This window comes from Thalia democratica, unplaced genomic scaffold (assembly GCF_965202585.1).
Source record: "Thalia democratica unplaced genomic scaffold, ktThaDemo2.hap1.1 HAP1_SCAFFOLD_69, whole genome shotgun sequence".
Lineage (NCBI taxonomy): Eukaryota > Metazoa > Chordata > Thaliacea > Salpida > Salpidae > Thalia > Thalia democratica.
The window spans coordinates 150,001-155,000 of NW_028139252.1; the positions used below are offsets into that span (position 1 = coordinate 150,001).

At 43.4% G+C, this 5,000-nt stretch overlaps 3 non-coding genes across 3 annotated transcripts in view; all 3 read right to left on the minus strand.

Annotated features, from left to right (window-relative positions):
- The window catches only part of LOC145845490 (large subunit ribosomal RNA), a 3,631-nt gene extending 2,665 nt beyond the window's left edge, over positions 1 to 966 (minus strand). Inside the window, exon 1 of the ribosomal RNA XR_014370376.1 lies at positions 1 to 966. This exon is cut by the window's left edge and continues 2,665 nt beyond it. This is a non-coding gene — a ribosomal RNA (large subunit ribosomal RNA).
- A 222-nt stretch (positions 967 to 1,188) lies between these two features.
- Positions 1,189 to 1,341, minus strand: LOC145845522 (5.8S ribosomal RNA). Its single transcript, XR_014370405.1, has one exon. It is a non-coding gene; the product is annotated as a 5.8S ribosomal RNA (ribosomal RNA).
- A 182-nt stretch (positions 1,342 to 1,523) lies between these two features.
- LOC145845473 (small subunit ribosomal RNA) lies at positions 1,524 to 3,331 on the minus strand. The gene has a single exon (XR_014370360.1). It is a non-coding gene; the product is annotated as a small subunit ribosomal RNA (ribosomal RNA).
- Positions 3,332 to 5,000: the final 1,669 nt, after the last annotated feature.

Below are 5,000 nucleotides of genomic sequence, written 5' to 3' on the forward strand. Positions count from 1 at the left end.
ACGCTCTTGCTCGACCCCTAGGACGCGGCCTATGGGATCGGCCGGCGATGCGCCTAATGAAAGGATCTCGCCTCGTTTGCCTTCACTGTGCTTTCGGGTTTCGTACTGCCCAACACCTCGCGCGCGTGTTAGACTCCTTGGTCCGTGTTTCAAGACGGGTCGGAGACGTGGCCAGCTTAAGCCGCAGACCCCTGGCGTCTGAGCGCTAACGCGAAGAAGGCCTTGTACAAACTCTAGAGACTGCGAGCAGTTTCCAAAGCCGTATTCCAGCGATCAACACGCAGCCTGTCCGAAGACCGACGCGGAATCTCTCCTCGGTCGCCGAGCCGAAGCTAATCGAACGCCTATAACACTCTTCCGAAGAAGAGCTACCTTGCGAACGACCAAAGTCAGCCCAGCAACCGGTCGCGGCCCTCGCCGAACGCTAGTGCAGCGCCGCGACGCCAGCGCAACCGTAAGAGTCTCCGAAGATCACTCAAACAGTAGGACAGCTCTCGCAGCGCCTGAAAACGTCCGGCGACTCGATGGGCGCCTCCGTTTGCCTCCAAGCGGTTTCACGTACTCTTTAACTCTCTCTTCAAAGTGCTTTTCAACTTTCCCTCACGGTACTTGTTCGCTATCGGTCTCGAGCCAGTATTTAGCCTTAGATGGAGTTTACCACCCGCTTAGGGCTGCATTTCCAAACAACCCGACTCCGGGAAAACCGCTAGGACGAATTACGACCGCCGCCAAGGGCCTAACACCCGCTCTGGGAAAAGGCCTCGATCAGAAGAACGTGGGCAGTCGTTGGTTCGCCGCATGCTGAATTCCATACGCTACATTTCCTCGCCCTCCAAAAAGGCTCGGATTTAGCGCTGGGCTTATCCCGCTTCACTCGCCGTTACTAGGGGAATCCTTGTTAGTTTCTTTTCCTCCGCTTAGTGATATGCTTAAGTTCAGCGGGTCGTCCCGCCCGATCTCAGGTCAAAAGTGATGTACTACAAAAGTACATGCGCTTTGTACGTCGGCCTTTTGAAGTCACTTAACTTATTCTCGAGCACCTACCGTCGTTGCTACCTCACCCGAGGCCAGCAGGCTGCTCACGCTTCAGCTGTGAAATCGCCAGACCAGCTGTCTTTGACGACACGCTCCTTAATTAAGAAACGAGTCGCAGGCACTTTCAAACTAATGAAAGGATCGGTGTGTTAAAGACCCTGAGACGGACGTGGCCCCAGGATTACCCGAGGCCGCAATACGCGTTCAGAATATCGATGCTCAATGTGTCCTGCAATTCACATTACTTCTCGGAGCTAGCTCCGTCCTTCATCGACGCTCGAGCCGAGTGATCCACCGCTAAGAGATCTCTCGTGTTAATCAATCTCAATGCAACCAAAAAATCGTGTTCAAAAAGAAGCGGCCGCGCCAGCACTTGCGTGCTGAATTATTACTCCCGCTGTCAGAAAGCAACGCGACCGAACTATAACAGTTACAGGGCTCGGTCCCTTCGAAGAAGAGACGTCGCTTGAAATCAAATTTCGATTCGTTAATGATCCTTCCGCAGGTTCACCTACGGAAACCTTGTTACGACTTTTACTTCCTCTAAATGATCAAGTTCGATCGTCTTTTCGAACACCGGCGAGTGCGTTGCCGCACGTACCAGGCTCAATCGGAGGACCTCACTAAACCATTCAATCGGTAGTAGCGACGGGCGGTGTGTACAAAGGGCAGGGACGTAATCAACGCAAGCTAATGACTCGCGCTTACTGGGAATTCCTCGTTCAAGGGAAACAATTGCAAGTCCCTATCCCTAGCACGACCGGGGTTCAACGGATTACCCGGACCTTTCGGCCTAGGGAACACACGATGATCCGGTCAGTGTAGCGCGCGTGCGGCCCCGAACATCTAAGGGCATCACAGACCTGTTATTGCTCAATCTCGTGTGGCTAAACGCCACTAGTCCCTCTAAGAAGTTGTCTCCGACCCAATGGGTCGAGCAGCTATTTAGCAAGTAAGAGTCTCGTTCGTTATCGGAATTAACCAGACAAATCGCTCCACCAACTAAGAACGGCCATGCACCACCACCCACAGAATCAAGAAAGAGCTCTCAATCTGTCAATCCTCGCTGTGTCCGGGCCGGGTGAGATTTCCCGTGTTGAGTCAAATTAAGCCGCAGGCTCCACTCCTGGTGGTGCCCTTCCGTCAATTCCTTTAAGTTTCAGCTTTGCAACCATACTTCCCCCGGAACCCAAAGACTTTGGTTTCCCGGAAGCTGCCGGACAGTTCTTAAGTTCGACACTGCCCGATCGCTAGTCGGCATCGTTTAAGGTCAGAACTAGGACGGTATCTGATCGTCTTCGAACCTCTGACTTTCGCTCTTGATTAAAGAAAACATTCTTGGCAAATGCTTTCGCAGTCGTTCGTCTTGCGCCGATCCAAGAATTTCACCTCTAACGGCACAGTACGGATGCCCCCGTCCGTTCCTATTAATCATTACCTCGTGCTCCGAAAACCAACAAAATAGAACCGAGGTCCTATTCCATTATTCCATGCAACATTATACAAGCGTAAAGCCTGCTTTGAACACTCTAATTTTTTCAAGGTAAACTTGCCGGACCACCGCAACACTCAGTTAAGAGCACCGCGAAGGCACCGACCAACAAGAACAACAAGGCCAGTGCTAGCCTTTCGACCGACCAACCTCGCCGTCCCTATATCCAACTACGAGCTTTTCAACCGCAACAACTTAAATATACACTTTTGGAGCTGGAATTACCGCGGCTGCTGGCACCAGACTTGCCCTCCAATGGATACTCGTTAAAAAGTTTAAAGTGTACTCATTCCAATTGCAGGACCTCGTACGAGGTCTGCATTGTTATTTTTCGTCACTACCTCCCCGAGCCGGGAATGGGTAATTTGCGCGCCTGCTGCCTTCCTTGGATGTGGTAGCCGTTTCTCAGGCTCCCTCTCCGGAATCGAACCCTGATTCTCCGTCACCCGTTACAACCTCGGTAGGCCGATACCGTACCGACGATAGTTGATAGGGCAGTTGCTTTAATGAGATGTCGCCAGCACTAGGCCGTGCGATCCGCAAGCTTATCCAGAGTCACCATTGTAACGACCCGAAAGCCGGTTAGTTTTGGTCTGATAAATGCGCGCCTCACGTCAGTTCGGCGCTTTACGCATGTATTAGCTCTAGAATTGCCACAGTTATCCATGTAAAAGCGTACAATCAAATGAACCATAACTGATTTAATGAGCCATTCGCAGTTTCACTGTACGTGAGCTCGTACTTACACTTGCATGGCTTAATCTTTGAGACAAGCATATGACTACTGGCAGGATCAACCAGATAACTATCCGAGGGCGTTTAAACCCGTTGCTCGACTGAGCGTTTTTACTGTATAAATACAGACCTTTTCTATCACTCGGCTTAAAAGCCTTGCGAACGTTACTGAAAGTCGGCGCCGGCCTTTTGCTGTTTAAAGCGCCAGCCCGCGTCGACTGCAGCATGCAGCTATACAACTGACTGTTCTTTCTCCCGACCAACCGTTTGCCTTCTGCCGGTTAACTCGTCAGCAGCAACACGCCATCTGTCTGCTGCAGTTACCCGCCTCGAGCCGTGCCTGCCTGCGTCGGCTACTCGTCTCGACGACTTCGCAAAGCTATAAGCCTACCGCCGCTGGACGCTTGTAGTTTTTCATACGCTGCTCCAATGCGTTTACATAGCACGTTCGCCGCCGCTGCAATAGCCGCGCCTCGGGTGCTAAACAGTAATGCTTTAAGCCCGCTTTCTCGTCAAGTCGACCGAACGCACAAACACGTCTCTCTCACTAGTGTAAAGTAATGCATACGTGTATGATGCTCAAATGTTGCTGTTGAACTTTTTTTGCCGATTTTTTCCGATTTTTTTCAATTTCTTTGTTTCTTTTCGATTATTTTAATGTTTTAAGCTTATTTATGCTACGTTTAAATGTTTTAATACTTTTTTATACTTTATTTAATATGTTTAAAAGAAATAAATAAAAAAAAATATGTATAAACTACTTTTTTTAATGTTTTAAATATATATATATTTATTATAAATAAACTTTATTTGTATTATTTTTTATTTAAGCGTACTTTTTAAATCTTTATATTTGTTTTATCGTTTTAAGCACATTGCGATAAATATAATAAACAAAAAATTGAGTAAAAATAATAATAATAAAAAAAAAAAAAAAAAAAACATAAGCTTATTTTATATTTTTATTTTATTTTTATTTAAACTTACTTTTCAAACCTTAATACTCGTTTTATTTTTTTAAGCAGATTGCGATAAATATAATAAACAAACAATTAAATGAAAATAAAATAAAAAATCAAACATAAGCTTATTTTATATGTTACATTTTATCTTTATTTAAACTTACTTTTTAAACCTTTATAGTTGTTTTATTTTTTAAGCACATCGCGATAGATATAATAAACAAACAATGAAATAAAAATAATAATAATAATAATAATAATAATAATAATAATAATAATAAAAAATCATAAGCTTATTTTGTATGTTTCATTTTATTTTATTTAAAACTTACAATTTAAACCTTTGTATTTGTTCTATTCTTTTAAGCACATCGCGATAAATATAATAAGCAAACAATTTAATAAAAGTAAAATAAAAAAATCAAACATAAGCTTATTTTATATGTTTCATTTTATCTTTATTTAAACTTACTTTTTAAACCTTTATAGTTGTTTTATTTTTTAAGCACATCGCGATAGATATAATAAACAAACAATGAAATAAAAATAATAATAATAATAATAATAATAATAAAAAATCATAAGCTTATTTTGTATGTTTCATTTTATTTTTATTTAAACTTACTTTTTTAACCTTTATAGTTGTTTTATTTTTTAAGCACATGGCGATAGATATAATAAACAAACAATAAAATAAAAATAATAATAATAATAATAATAATAATAAAAAATCAATATTAGCGCATATCAGAGTATGAGTTTATAATAAAGGAATT